Genomic DNA, 16,751 nt, shown 5'->3' with positions numbered 1-16,751 from the left:
AATAAATGCCATGTTAAACAATTTCAGGTATCATTCTCATGGAAAAGTTTTAAAAGAATTCAATGAAACGGTAATGTTATCTCACTAAGTAATAATTCAGTTCAATTTTTCTCAGTATGGAAAATCTTTTGAACATAAGCATGTCTCTTCACAGTTCTAAAGAAAAATTAATAAAACTTAAAAAAAGAGAAAGAAAATCCCCACCCTGCACAACTCTCAAGCTCTCAAATTTAAAAAAAAGGAATTTTTTGTCTTTGCTGCACAAAGACTTTGAAATACATTTGCCTAGCAAATAACAAAATTAATTCATCCAGTCTGTTGCACAGGTCGGGTAAGTCCAGTCCTTTATATGATGAGGGCACCAGAAGGTGTTAACAGAAATGAACATGCCCTAGTTAGAGTACAATGAAAGCTCTTGCTGATCACACTTTGTATCACAGAGCCTTCAGTTCCCTAAGTTTGTTTCAAAGTGCTCTAGAAATTTCTATGTTCAAATTTTAGTTGCATTTGGGAACAGACACCATTTAATTTTTTTCAGCTAATTTGTTCCAGAATCACTGCTCCTTAAGTTTATATAACATGAGTACCCATACAGTTATTAATTAAAAAAACTGCAAAATACCTTATATATGGTTTTTACTGCTAGCAAACACTTAGTGACATAAAATTTCGAGATCTTTTAAAAAAAAAAGCCAACCTGGCATCCTCAGTATCATTACTTTCATTCAATCTGAAGATTATTAGCTATTGACTTCCATACCTTAAACCGGCTGGACACCCTCTGTGGTGCACAACTGGGTACTGGAAGTCTTCTTTCTTTGTGTCACTTTCAGATACCGACACAGGAAGGGAAGCAACTGAAAATGTTCTGGTGAAAATAATAGATTCAAATAGATTCTTCCCATTGACATGGGGATGGCAGTGAATCAAAGTCACCACACTTAAAATGCTGTCAGAAAGTGTAACTGGTTAACAAACTATGAGCCAGTGCTCCATTAAGGCAGGACAATTTGGGGAGGAATCATTTCAAATCTCCATAATTTATGTTTGGTTGTCATTTCATTTAATTTCATCATTTAACAAACACTAGGAAATGGAAATAATGACCTCAGGTATGTGGTATGTGTCCAGCCAGGCCCTGGACTAAGAAGATACTGGGCTGCTCCTGTGGCTAAGACCAGCTCCATGGATATCCTTTCACTGTCCCTCCTGAATTCTGACTGGAGACCTGTCCCCTACAGCTGTTAGGCACCTACAAAAGGTCTTACTTGGTCCATAAATTCATGTTCCTTCCTATCTGGGAAGATAAGATGTGGGCTTTTTTTCTCATTTATCCAGAAGAATGAATTCTAAACAACAGATATAGGTAAAGGTGAAAAAAATTGCAATTTTCATAGCACTCCCAGCACAAGAATTCTTTCTTAGGATGCTGTGTAAAAAAAAAATCACCGGCAATATTTAAAAAATAAATGTGAAAGTTACATATAGGATAATTATTTTCAATTCTGGATGCAGGAAAATGCTATGGTATTTTTCACACAGAGACGTGGGTGGGAGTATATGTGTATTTATTAGTTAATAATTTTTTCAAAGTATTTTTCAGTCTGCCATGAAATAATAGAAGGTGAATAGAAAAATGATCAGCAGGGAAAGGCAAACATGGGCTGACTTCCAGCTGTTTCTTGTAATAGCAAGCTATCAGTCAGATGAAAATAATATATCTGTATTTCGCATATGCATTTCCACAGAGGCAAGTAGGAGAATTTTTGGTTTAATCCCCTCAGAGCATAATCTCCATTCTGATCTACTCAGTGTCCCTAAATGCAACTTCAGTAAATACAGATCGTAATGATTTTTTTTTGTTAAAGTTTATTTGTTTATTTATTTATTTATTTATTTATTTGTTGCGGGGGATATCCTGGAAGTATGTTATTACATTTCTTCTTCTGAGATAGAAGGAATAATGAAGTCTTTCATCTCCTCGGGTAAATTCTTTGTTCTGGCAACAGGTAGCAAGAATTTCTGCTCACCCTGCAAGTACTCTGCACAGCAAATATTTGCCTTCAAAATGAAGTAGCATCAGTGCCAGGTGTTTTCAGGTCATCGTGTGCCGCAGGGGACAAGTATCCAACCCATGGGCCATTCTGCAACCCTCTTCCACCTTTCTTGGCTTCGTTGACACGCGCTAGAGCGTATACCTGTAAAACATGTACCTTGTTTGCAAAATCCTTGATGATCTCATTTTGGTTGCTGTTGCTTGGAAGAAATAAACAGTTTTCCCAAACCCACAGGAAGCTTCTCTGTGAGGAACCCAGGGCTGGGTGAGAAATCAGAGGCATTTTGCTGATGTCTCTTGTTTTGTTAGCAACTCATTGTCACTTCATCCTGCTGCACTATGTTTAACTGTGGTTTGCAGATGCATACAGAGAAATGATTCCTAAAACTACCTTAGCACTGGACCACACTAAGTACATGGCTAGCTGTATGACTGAGAAACAGATTGGATCAGCAGCAGCTTAAGTGTCATCTGGTTTAAATGAGGCAATAGGACTGATGCAAATTATTTGCTTAAGATATTCCCAGCAGTTTTAAAAACAAAACTTGACTGTGCTAAGAAAACCAAAAGTCTGGGAGTAATATTTTTGAAGTGGGCAAGACTGGTCTGCATTGTATCTTCTGTCAGAGCTGGCTTTGAGGGTCTGTAGTGGGAATATTTCAGGCTCCAGAGTACTGTCCTACAAAGTGTTTTCTTCATCACTGATGAATACGGTACATTGCTTTGTTTATGAGATCTACTACTTATAAGTAGTTGGCTGAAATCGTCCATTCTGTGTCCAATTTTTGTGTACATGTATTTTAATATATGCAAGTGCACAAATCTTCATGCACATATGTATACAGGCGTATGTATGTTCTATGCCCATATGAGAACACACACAAGCTCACATTATATACACAGACTTAGAAGCACAGAATCACAGATGGTTTGGGTTGGAAGAAACCTTAAAGGTCATCTAGTTCCAACCCCCCTGCCATGAGCAAGGACACCTTCTACTAGACCATGTTGCTCAAAGCTCCTTCCAATCTGCACTTCTGATGGGTTTTTGGCCCAAATATGTTGCTGAGCAACTCCATGATGTTACGGTATAAGTAGCTGTACAATTTAACAACAGAAGCCAAGCTGATGAGAGAACGTCATGGGTCACAGCTTGGGCATTGATGGAGATTAGGCATGCTGTAGATTAGCTCAAAGGCATCCAAGTGCCAGGAGGGCCTGTTGTGTAAACTACAACCCTTCTGTAAAAACATGGCACCACTGCTTGTTTGCTTTCAGGAGCTCTTTATCAACAACCCTGGTCTAATGTACTTATCAAGACACCACACATTAGAAAAATAGCCATCAGACCATGGCTGAACTACCATGGTATTTGCCCAGAGGGCTCTTTCATGCATCATATATGAAGTTTAAGTAAAAGTTGCAGAGACAATTCATTGTTCACATTGTACACAACCTTTTCTGAAATTTCTTCAAACACTTTGAACAGTAACAACAGCCTGATTACTTTTACACCAGCCCATCTTTTAAACTCCAAAAACACAATTTACATGAGAGTTATCTTTACAGAATAGTCTAGAGAAGAAGCACTCCCAGAGAGTTGATACAGTCAGGATAAAACATCCTTGCAATTCCTGAAATGTGGAAGGCAAGTTGCTGTGTGCTTTAGATCTTGTCTTCAAAATCTTGTATTTCCCTTTCATTCACAACCCATTCAGTGACGGGAAAGCATTGAGAGGATGAATTTGTGTGAAAGTTGGCTTTCTGTCATGACAGTGCATGTGGTTCCCGTACCTTCCCTAAAGATGATCCATCCAGAACAGTTGAGTTCTCAGAAAGACTGGCCCAGTAAGAGAAGGCATGTTTGACAGGAAACATGGTGAAAAAACTGATTCTATAAATTTATGGACATTTCTGATATAGCCAACTGTCAAAGATGTATTTAAAGACAGTAAGTATATCTATAAATAATGTAACAATGTAACACAACATAGCATAGCAGAGTCCAGAGTATGTATTATATTCATACTATATAATACATAAAGTAATATGTGGTGTATATGATATATAATATGCTCTATATCATACATATCTTCTATCACATACTATATATATATGTGTGTGCATATATTTTTTATATATATACATTTTAGTGGCAGAATCAGTCTTGATTTACCCAGTGGACCTACCACTCCTCCCCACATCCCTCTTTTCCTAGCAGTGCTTCTCTGTTTTCATAATGGCTGCCCAGAGTTTTTGGCGATGTTAAGTGAGAATTCAGCTCTATGCATCTGTAATGAATAGCAGGAAAATGTCTAATACTTCCATTAATATTAAAAAATACTTCTAACTGAACTTTCATGCTAATCTTACATGTCTGTATTAGCAATATAGCTGGAAAAAAGCCTCCATCTCAGAGACACTTAAAAATATTCAGGGATTATCAGGTGCAGGTATGAAAGCTAAATCAGGTATTTTTTCTTCAGCTTATTAGCTGTTCATCTACGGTTTATGGTACTTGCTTTTAATGTTTTTAATGCCTTTTTTTTTTAAATCCCCTCCTAGCACTTAACCTCCATCCTGTAAATTCTCTTAATTCTTCCAGGGCAGAGGAAAAGTCCTTTGAATGTAAGAAAAGCATGGCACCTTTAAAACCCAAACTGCAGGAGAAATAATTGAATTTAGCAGGAGCTACAGTTACTAAATTATTGTGTGGTAAATCACAAAAAGACCCATGATAACTGTTCAATATTTCATTCTTTGACTGCATCCACATAGCACAGCAAAATATTTAGTTCATGAAATGGCAACAATATCTCGTGATCTTTGTAGAAATACAGTCTAAACTTACATAGTTGGAAATAAATTACAGGCTTTGGACAATGGGTGTTGCAGAATAACTATGTTATAGATTAAAAAAAAAAAGTCAATGCAGATGCAGGCTTTGAGTTTAATCTTGAATCTGTCTCATTTCTCTGTATGTTCCCCTGAGTCCCAGGTCAGCTAACCAGTGGTGACGCTACCTGTAATGCTGTAAGTTCAGGATGACTGTAAAGCTTTGATGCACTCTAAAATTATTAAATTATCATAGTTATTAAATTAGTACAATGCTTTTGTGGAGGCTGGTGTATATTTACCTTCCTCATATGTAAGAATGTGTTTTTATTAACTCTCAGTCCTGTATACTTAGCCAAGGACGCTGAACTCTGACTGCATTCTTATCGTGCTTTTTGTTGTTAATAGCCATGCTCCAGACCAAAATAAGCCCTCAGCTACACCCAAACACCTTTGCTCTCTGTGTTCGCTTTGCACACACCCTGGCTGAACCTGCATTAGGGCAATTGCTTGCAATTTTCCTGAGGACCCGCAGGAGAAAGTTAATGCCCAGCTTAACTTTGCCATTAAAAGCAGCAGGTGTGATTAACACAGTCTAGAAGCAGAAGTTACTGAAATTTTTTGTCCTGTCATTTCACATTGTTGAACACAGGATAAATCCACGCTTTCGGACAAGTTTTGACATTGCCATAATCAGTTCTCACTGGTCTGCTTATGTGAATCAGTCATCCCAACCAGCTCAACCAGTCCCTTGAGAAATCCCATTACATACGGAAGCGAGAGTCTGTTGGTGCATTTCCACATCACTTAGTTAAGTAATGCTCTGGTCAGTCTCACAATTCACCTGCCATGCCTCTCACCTACCATGGCTGCTTCGCTCTGCCACCTTGACCAGGGCTGAATCTTGAAAACAACGTTCATTTGAAGATGAACTGAGACTGCACCCTGGTTGTACTGTGCAAGCCAAGAACATAAAATGCAATGACTCATTTCTATAGCCATCAGAACAATTGCTTGCTTGCTGATTAATTTTGCCCAAGTTTCTCTGATAGCTGGAGAGGAAAGATAATAAGTATATTTTGTGTTTGGTGGCCTGGTTGGTGAGATGGATTTGAAACTCAAACTTCCCTGTGCTGGAGATGAGAGCAAGGTGGAGTAGGGGATGAAGCAGCACTGCAGATACTTGATATCATTCCTTTTGGGAAGGAAAGATGATGGTTGGAGAGGATAACCTGAACTTGATAATTCATTAAAACTTCCTAATACAGCAGTGTTTTAGAAGGTGTAGGGACAAATAGAAGGGAAAAAAAAGGAAGGAAAGCCAAGGAGATGGGCTTGGGCATATGCTGGACCTGACTGGGGCTGATGCTTTGGACATGAAGACTCATCAGCACGTGCATCAATCATTTGTAGAAGCTCACTCAAGACTCCAACTATTTCATATCACACAGGCTGGGGACAGCTGTGTCAGGGCAGTCCAGGTGTTCAGGGCAGGTAACTTCATAATTCCCTACAAAGCATCATGTGGATGTGCCCTATGTCTTGACTGCTGCTGGTAACCAGTTTATCTATGTTAATAGCACATACTGTCCTGAAGGTGAATAGGAGACTAGGATGGATAAGGGTAGGAAGAAGAGAGCTGGAAGTAGCAGAAAATCAACTGAGGATTTTTAAAAATGCATTTATGGTTTCAGAGAACTTTGTTGAAGATATGAGAGAGTATTTCCCACTGTGGTGTTGCCATTTGATCCTGCCCACTTGATGAGAGCATTTTTGTTTACTGTAGGCCCCCAAAAGAGTTGAGTTTTCATATTCCACTTGCACTAATTTAAATCAACTACCTTGGATATTTTTGCTTTTCATTTACTTTACTTCTCATTTAGTTTTCTATAGCAACAGAACTCATCTCCTTAAAGTTTAACAAAACATAACTCCTTGGTGTCTCAGAAAAAATCTAAACGGCAATTGGCAGCAAAGCGCTCTATAAAAGCAACTTGGGTTGTTTATGTTACTATTTTCCCTGGACCAGAGCATTTCTAAAGACACCTAATCTGTGTATTCATCTCCATGGCCCATTAAGGCAAGTCAAGGAAGAGTCAGCCATAGCATTGATTCGCTTGGGATTATTGGTCTGAGGAACTCAGAGACAACAGCCCCTACAATGAGGGGATAGAAAGGATGTCCTCCTGAGCCAAAACAAGTAAGTAAATCTTTCATCCCCTCAGAAGAGCAGAAAGCAATCAAAAGATGCACGTTGTGACAAGCATCCAGCAGCTCAATCAATGTGTGTGCGGGATAGCAGTGGAGGGTTCATCAGTAATTTGCAGGTGGTTTAGAGAATGGTTTGCTTCCTCATGTGGTCCCTCTTCTGCTTCCTCACCCTTGCAGGCTTCCATCTGCAAGTCAGACACCAAATACTCTTGGGACAGAAAAATAACATGGTGGCAATTTCATCCGTAGATGCTTGTGGCCTCTGGCCCACTCTGTGCTGCTTCAAATGGTGCATACAAAATGCCAAATGATTCCCCCAGAAGATATTACCTGAGGGACACAGGATTTCTCTCCCCCTCCAGGCTGGCTTTCCTCCTGTTGTAGCCAGCTTCTACCATTGGTAGGGCTTCAGAGTCAAGCCTGTAAAGGATTCTCTGCTTAAGCTGCCACTTTCTTTCCCATCACTTTGTGCCAATGTACTGTAATCAAGAAAACAACACTTGGTGCTGCAGGGGGTAATTGCTGGAATGAATCATCGTGGGGTAGTTCAGGGGGGACTGTTTCCACCTTTTCAAATTGTGGGTGTTGCGGGGGCAAGCAGAGAAAACCAAACCCCAAACAACCTGGCAATGTAATTCTTTTCTGTGTGTGCAAATACCAGGTCTTTGTAAACTGTCAGCTTCTGAAAAGTTCTTGTAGCTTTAAGACAGACTGAATTGTCTGTCTTCATGGCTTTAATGAGGAAGGGAAAAAAATACCTTCTCCCTACTATAAAAGTCTTAAATCTCCTTAGATTTCAGAGCTGAATGCTGTTTGCTGTGTTTTATCATGCCTTATCAATTATCTTGATGAAAAATTTTCTTCCCCCACAAGAGGTGCAGTAATCTGCTGCTCGGATGCCCTGGCATTTGTCCCAGAAGCCCTGCAGGTATTGTGGGAGGAGGTCAGCTCACCCTTGGTGGGAACAAGCTGCGTTGGTGCTTTCACATTCTTCTGGCAGAAAAGCAGCTTGTGGTTCAACAGAAAGGGTCTGTGGGCCTTGTGCTCTTCCCCAACACCAACAACCAGCCTGACACACCAGGCACATGCGGTGGCAAGGTACTGCAAACATGTCTGGAAAGAGGTATTTCAGATGATGGGGATATTCAGGTCGGAATGTGAGTCCTTCATTTTGTTTTCCCATAAATAAGACTTCTGTATGCATGACCACAGCATCAGAAGTCTGGTTCTCTTGCTGCTGCTCCTGTCCTGTCAGTCTTTTCACTGCTGTTCACTTTTCACAGCCTGTAACTGTACAGAAGCATTTGACTGGGAAATCTGTGACTAACATCTTATTTTTTGGGTACACAGTGCCATCTAGGCCCTGACTAAATAAGCTAGAGAGGGATTTTCAGAGTTCCTGAAATGCTGTTCGTTTTACAGGAGAAGCTGCAGGAACAGCTTCTGTTCAGACCAACATTCAAACCTTGCTGCACTTTTCTCCTGTCCTTAAGCCATCTGCATCCCATCATCTGCAGCCTTGACTTCTACTTCTTGCAGGTGGTAACCTGCAGAAGGCTTTTAAGAAGATCTTTTATCTCTTTAGCTGGCATATCACTTCTGTTAGTGGCACCCATTTGACCAAAACCAGCCACTTCCAACTGCTTGGATGCCCCTTCCTACCTGACTTTACATTCATCCCTTTTAATCCTCCTCCCAGGACTGTTACTGACTTACTCCAAAGGACAAACTGGCATGCTCTGGTGGCTGGCCAGGCAGCAGTTGTAGTAAGCAAACAGCTTGAATCCCCTTACATCTCTCAAAAGATAGAGACCATGTTTTCTCAGCATGCAGCAATCATCAGAGTGACAGCCTGTGTCCTTGTCATGGCATGGAGCTGAGTAGATGTGCTGGGAAATGAAGCAAGAAAACATCAGAGAAAGGCAAAGACGGTCTTGCTACCTGCTGCCACCCCTCCTATGCCTTCCTGCAGCAGCCCAGGAAAGCCTGTTGCTCAGTGGGATGCTCCTACTAAGGCCAATGCCTTGGGGGCCTTCCCCATGGCACTCTGCTTCTCTGCTGGAGCCCCTAAGGTTGGAGAAGCTACCCTTCCCAGTGGAGCAGCCATGACTGTTGCAAAATCTGGGAGACCTGCCCTGCTGAGCACCTGAAGAAATTTTCATTACCATGACACTGAACCTGGTGAGGGCTTTTATTCCTGGGCAGATGTCAGTGGACTTTTGTTACATTTTTCTTCCAGAGATTTTCAGTGACAAAAGCTCAAAGCATTTAATGGAATCTGAACCTTCTCAAGAAAATGCTGTTTTGAATGAAGCTTGCTTGCTTGGAAAATATTTTAAATGCCACATTCTACGTAACTCCGAAAAAGTTTCCTTTCTGCCATTCTTTGATAAGGAATGTAGTTGGCATCAGTATCTGATATAAGCTATTAAATCCTGCATTAACATCTATTGAGGTGAACGGGGCAGTTCACACATCTCATCTAAATCAGGATGTGTGAAAAAGTCAGGCTGGCTCTAGCTACTAGCTAATCATGCTAGTGCTGGTTAACAGCTCCACTGAGGTGCCACTTCCTACGCTCCATCCAGTTCCCCAACCAGACACTCCTTGCATGGGAGACCAGCTTCGAAGAACATTGCTACACAAGAGGCCCTTGGTCAATGTGATGTCTTGTTTATTCCTCAAGTCAATAAACTTTGATCTGGATACTCACTAGGTTTTCTAGGGGTTGATATGGCTGTGAATAGCAGAGATGCTGGTGTGTTTCCTAAATGGAGCAGCCCTGTTGCACATGCAACATATCTGGACCTGAATGGACCAGTTATCCTCCAGGAATGAATATGCTATCCATATTACAGTACTGTGTTCTTTGGGCTGACTGGATGAGATAAAGTGGTTCTTTATGTTCTAAAATATCATCGGGAAAAAGAAAACATCTGCATCTGAGTATCAGTGTTTCAAAAATCATATTTTAGGAACCCTAAGCTAGTAAAGCTGGACCCATCATGATTCAATAACAGCATGTGATGTTTCCAATATGACTGGCATTTAGTTTTGCTTTCAACAATTTCTCATGTAAGATCAACTATATGAAATTGGTTTTGAGCAGAGGACAAAGAATATGCTGATTTAATACACAATGATCCAAGCTTTCCAGTTAGGGGGGATAAAGGACATTTTAAGATCCCACTTTTGTGCATTTTCCTCAGGCAGCATACAAAGATTTCCTTCTCTTTGCTGGAGGTGTTTGGCAGTAACATCCTCCTTATATGTGGATGTAGAGTATTTCACATACGTAGCTCATGATCTTGTACCGTCACAGTTGCAACAATAAATGTGTAAAAACTACTAAAAGTACCCCAGGGCCAGGTGAAAAGTGACTCAGTGCCCAGCTTGAGCTAGTCTGTGAAAAAACCCAGTCCAGAGAAAGCCACTTAGCGGTGCTTTAACATACGGACAGATATTACACAAGATGCATTTATACACATTTCCATTTGTTTGCAGACAGGCAGCACCAGCTTTAGTGCAACACCCTGGAAATCCCAGTATGTTGTTTTCCAACTAAGAAGGGAAGAGGTGTAATGATGCTGTGACAAGCTTCAGAGCTGTGAGTGACTAGGGAAGAGTAATGGGGGCATAGAGGCAATTTATGGTCTTTACGCTTGACTGCAGCCTGCTATCTGAGCAGAGTACCAAACAGCAATCCTGAAGCCTTGCCTCTCATGTCCATGCTTTCAGATAGCCAAGGTCTTGAGTGGTGTAGGTATACAATTACACAAGATGCACCAGTGCCTGTTTAAGCTTGCCTTGACATGATAAACTGGAAAGTAACCTGAGAACAAAATAAGAAAATAATTTTCAGTGCTGTTGACAGGAGAGCTGTGGCACTGCTGGGAGTGCTGGCCCCTCTAGCAGGTGTCCCAGCTTTGGGTTAATCCCAAGAAGGATCTAAAATGGTCTGAGATGCCTGAAGTCCTCATATCATAAAGCCATCTTTGTGCAGGAAGCCACATCCAGAATCCAAATTTGCTGTGCTTACACATGCAACTTGTTCTTGAGAGCAGTAGATGGCACTCTTTGGATTCAATTGCTCTAAGAAATTTTTATATTAATAAAAACAGGCACATGTACACACACACACGCACACAGATATTTGGTTCTCAGAAAAATACATAAAGTAAAATCTGTTTATCTGAAATTTTACTTTAGGCACCATTAAAAAAAAATAAAACAAAGTGAGAACAAAATCTAATCTAATTTCCAGGATTTTGCCATTGTACTGCATGATTTCCAATGTTCCCATCTTTCTTTTTAACTCCTTAGTGTAAACAGACACCTTCTCTTTACGTCTTGGCTTCCAAGAACACCTTTCAAGGCTGCTAAATTACCTACACAGATGAACAACCCAAGAACCAGCCTTTTTTACAGTTTTCCCCCAGCATGTTCCCAGTATAATAACAGGACGGGATTATAAATTTTCTCCTACCCTTTTCAAAAGTGGGAAAGCCCAAACTCACACAAGGGCTGCCTACATGGAGCCTGTCCAGCTTGAGCTCTGCTTTCCCGTCTCCTGTTTTATCTTCCTTCTCTGGTCTCTCCAATGAGGTCCATGGAGGCCCTGCTGTTCTGATAAGGTCCAGGAAAACTCCAGCCCTTGCTCTCTGTGCTCATAGAGGAGGATGGTGCTTGTTAGAAATCACTCCACAGGAAAGTAAACCATGTGCTGCTTTTGCCTGGCTTTATTTGGTTTTGCTGTATTGGTTTTTTTTTCAATTTTATTTTATTTTCTTTCCTGAAATTCTCTTTCAAGGAGCTTGTCTGAATTCCCAGCAAGCTCCACCTGTGGAGCCTTATGACTCTGCTGAGGTTGTTGACATGTTGAGATATGCAACTGATGCATTGTAATTCCTGCTGGTGAATCCAGGGAGCAGATGGCCAGCCTAGTTAATTTCTTTCTGTAGTCGAAGCTGTGGATTCCTCTAGGAATTGCTACACAGCAATACAGCAATGAATATTTGTGTGACAGGGTTAAGGAAAGCCCTAATCTGACACAAGAGCAAATCCTTTATGCACATCATCTTTTGTCGGTGATAGCAGGGTGCCAGTCACACTGCGCCTGTGCTGGGGAGGCAAAGATTGTCATGACAGTTCGTAGAATAACTAACTTGGCATCTTGTTTCACTCACACCTACACCAGGTCACAAATGCTCTGAATCAGGTGCTCCGTTGTACAGCAGGATATATTTTGGAAGAAAATCATTCATGGTGCTTCTTCAGAAGCAGTCTGCTTCGAGGCTCTGCTGGCAGTTTGAATCCAAAAGGTTTCAATTCTGTCACGTGGATTTACAGAGAGGTAAAACAACTGAAAAGAGAAGCTGGCCAGTATGTCTTATACACCAGGTTTTGCATCTTTTCTCCTTACCAACTCTTGCAGGAGGTGGGAAGAAAGAGGACTTTGCCCCAGATCATAACCAGTCAGTCAGTGCATAAAAGATAATACTTAGATGCTGCTAGCATATTAACTTCTGATGGTTATTTTGTTACTGGAAGCTTTTAAAATATTTTCAGTTTAGACTATTTTTTAAAAACAGCTTTAATTATTTTTATCCCCCTAATCCTTCAGCTTCCAGTAATAAAATGCAATTCGTGACAGAAGTCCAAAATGCCATTGCTGTTCTGCCATAAATCTCAAGGGCATTCTCTGCAGCAAATGGAAGTATTAATGGAAGAAGTGAGATGTAGAGAAGGAGCTGGTAATGTTTATTGAGGCTGAGTCCCTAGTGACAATATCTATCATTAGCACTAGAAACCCTCCCCATTGGAGGGTATGAGGTGTCCAGTGGCACTCAAAATCTCCTAAACTGACTCCAGAGATCTTGGCATTTCTGTTTTATCTTCCCTGCCCTTTTTCAAACCTTTCTTACTGCTTACTGTATCACACTGAGTTCTCCTCCTGAAACTGAATAATACTTTACACTGCCATCCACAGTGGCCTCTTCACACAGGAAGATGGTTTCCATTGTGTTCTCCCACGTCTGATGCCCTTAAAAATGAAATGATGCTCACAACTTCAGTGGTACTTGGGCTCACCTCGCCTTCCATCCTCGTCTCTCTCTGCCCATGAGCTGCTGGCTGCACTGCCTGTGATGAGTGCCACTCTTCCATCCTCCATGCTGCCTTTTCTTCTTTCCCCTGTGTCTGCCTGCCAGATGTCATTAATCACACTTGTGACAGGCCACAATAAGACTTTTCACCATTATTTAGCTCAAGTTTCTGCTTGTGTCTCCTTGGCGTACCCAGCACTGAATTGCCCTAAAAGCAGTTCAGGTCTGTAGAAAAGAAGGAAGATGTAATGGTCCTCCACAGACTCCTCCCTCCTCCAACTCTTTTCCCTTAGGTAATTCAGTCCCTGCTGTGACACTGTGAGTGAGTTATGATTGCATGCTTCATCCCAAAATCAATTGAACAAGTAGTAGAAGGAGAGAAAAAAAGGGAGAAGAAAGTCAATGCAATTTATTGCAACTTATTGCAATGCATCAGAGTAATTATTCTTTCTGTCAGTGTGAAAGAGTCCTTGTGGACTTCACAAATATAAGAACACTGGGAACGTGGAAGCAGGGAGGTTTAGAAGTTTGTTCTGGACTAAAGCTAAACACCTTGCTAGGTCTGAAAGCCCTAACACCAGTAAAAAAACCACTGGCCTTCTGCGTGCTGCAGTGGCCTGGACTGTTGTCTTGTTAATCATCCTGAAAATAGCTCTGGCCTTGGCTGCTCTGAGAGCAGATGCAATTGCACCCTCAGCTCACAGAGGTGTGTTTGTAGCTACTGTAGCTCATCCACTGCCAAGTGAGTTGTGGGAAGCCAGCATCCAAAACATCCATCCTGTTCCCAAAGGTATACCTGCTGTGTGGGAAAACCATCCCAGGGAGCTGGCAGCCTCACTGGGGCTGAGTTAAATTGGCATCAACCAAGCAAAGGAGAATGACTGCAGGCTCATTTTTGCATGTCAACAATATCATTTTTGCATGACAACAATGTCCACCTGCAAACCCTTCTTCTGGGTGGCAGGAAGTGTCAGCAAGGTTTTGGCCTACTTGCTTCCATTCTGTTGTCTACCTGCAGGGAGAGCCCCATTTTAGGTTGCTGTGATGCTCCTGCTGTGGTGTGAACTGAGTTTGTGCCTGATGCTAACTCTCAGGGCACCCTGCTCCCCACATCCAGGTTCCTACGATGTGACACACAGGTTTACCTTTTTCACAGCTCCCGGCATGCAGAGGACTGGTGCATAACAAGTTCCACACAGCCCAGTGCTTGGTGTGAAGACTGGTGGCTGGAACAGGGTAGGGGACTGACCATGGCAGTGTGAGCACCTGCCTTGATGGACCATTAGAAGAATCATCTACAAACCAGGAGCGTGTCTTAATCTGAGAAATGCTTGCCCACAGACTGCCATTTCCCTCCCTTTCAAAAAAAAAAAAAAAAAAAAGACCAAAAAACCCCCAAAACAAAACCAAACTAAACAACACACTTCCTCCCCCCACCAAAATAAACTCTCCAGCTTGAAACTCTGCTGTTTAAGCCTTCTTTCATCACAGTAGAAAGTATTCCCTCCAAATCCCTTACACACAAAAGTAGCACTTTCACTTCACTTCTTATCCAGCTAAATGTGCAGGCGTCTGGAAATGGAGAAAAGCCAGTAATGGTGACCTGCCTACGACATCCCATCATGAAACAAGTGCAGGATTTGGAGATTAACAGGCTTACCCAGCGCAACACTGCAAAGGGATATCCTGTCTCATTGACTTCTGAGGCTTCGTATTTGATAGGATTTAAAATGCTTCTTTGCTATAGCCCCTATAAATCAAATCAAGCAGCTAAACCCCTTGGTTCTACCCTTCCCTTCACTGTATCCTGCTACAATACTTAGCAGTTTGAACCTGCTGTGTCTGTGCAGTTCTTTGCCTCATCTTAGTGGTCAAACCATCAGTACAAGAGGGTGTGGGAGCCCTTTTGCCCAACTACTGAAGATTCCTTTCCTAACACTCCTGGAAAAAAACCCAAGCTGACCTCCCTTAGAAGAGCAGGCACTGCAATGATGCATTTTCAGCATTGATGAACTTCACACCTGTTGGAAGAGAGAGGAATACCTGAAACTCTTTCAGGACCTTCGGGGTTTTCAACTGTGTCCTCTATAGACAGAAAATGAGGTGTGTTGTTCACAGCTTGGGGATAAGCAGTGTTTAATCTGCTGTGTGCTTGAGGATACTGATGAAATGGAGAAGTACAAAACACTGTGAGAGGCGTCGGGGGGTAACACAAAGGCTGGTGGGAGAAATGAAGCTGTCAGAGTTGCTATCTTTTGCTCTCTTCCTGGGGCTTTTGAGTCCAAAAACCCCCACAGGCCACAGCCATGCTTGAGGGATTCAGGCAAGACTGGCCATCAAGATGAGACAAACCCCTTCTCTGGGAAGAGACTGCTGCAGAATTGCATCATGGAACATCACAGATGTAATCCATGAGAATGGAGAGGTTTGGAGAGGTCAGGTGCCTCTGGCTTTTCTTAGTTTTCATGAGCCAGGACCTTGAGGTAGCAGTGCCTACAGTTCTTCCTCGATGTGAATATACCAAAAGTGCTTTTCCACCACATAGTTAGGTTTCATCTAAAACAAAACTGGCACAAGGGAACTTCTGAAAATGAAAGCAAAGCAAAACAAAACAACCTCTCATCTTTGATGGATGATTCAGAAGATAAACAAAGCAGGTCTTCCCCTTGTCTGCACTGCCTTCCGAGTGTAGCCCCTTTCTTTCATCCTGCTCTCAGTTCAACGACTTTTCAGGCCCTCCTGGGTTGCAGCAAAATTAACAAAGCCTCTTTCAGAGCCCTAGGAAAAAATCTTTCTTTCTGCCATCCCTGAAGCTTGTTGTCTCGCTCTTCCTGCAGGAAGCCTTCCAGCCCTGATCTGTGCTGCCTCTCCCTGCTTTGAACTCCCTGGATAGGTGACCTTGCACAGGTCCCCCCTGCTCCTCTCCCCCAAAAGCTGCTGCTGCTCAGGCTGGAGCTGGCAGGGTCAGGCAGCCTGCAGCCATGCTGCTGGGGCCTGTCTTTAAACCAGGGAAAAAAGCAGAGTGTCTGTCTGCCTGCCTGCCTCTCATACAAGCACCATGACTTTCCATGCACACTGATAGATGAGGAGGTTACAGACAAAAAAATAATTCTCTAGTCCATGCACAACGTGGGATCAAGCCACAAATCCTGTCAGGTGGTGACGGGAAGTATCAGTCAGAAGTCAAATCACACAGGGCTGCAGATTTATCTGGGTATCAAGGCTGTGCAGTGTAGCATTATAAAATGCACTGATCTTTATGGGCACGTGCAGAGATGTAATTGGAACTGTGCAGAACACAAATTAGATTTGAGAGATTTCTTTTGCATCTCTGCTTCAAGTCATGGTGAGGTTGTTTCATTAGCAAGCAGACATAAAGAAAAAACTCCCCTTCTTGCTCGGTTGCTGGTGGGTTTTTCAAATTAAATAGCACAGAATTTCACAGTTTTGAAAGGACTAGACTTGTGAGGAGATCTCACTTGTTCTGCACAAACACTTGGCAGGTAGGTTTGAAAGAGATGACTAAACACATAAAACACCTCTGG

This window comes from Corvus cornix, chromosome 2 (genome assembly GCF_000738735.6).
Source record: "Corvus cornix cornix isolate S_Up_H32 chromosome 2, ASM73873v5, whole genome shotgun sequence".
Lineage (NCBI taxonomy): Eukaryota > Metazoa > Chordata > Aves > Passeriformes > Corvidae > Corvus > Corvus cornix.
The sequence above is the reverse complement of the archived record's forward strand: the minus strand, read 5'-3'. Positions refer to the sequence as shown.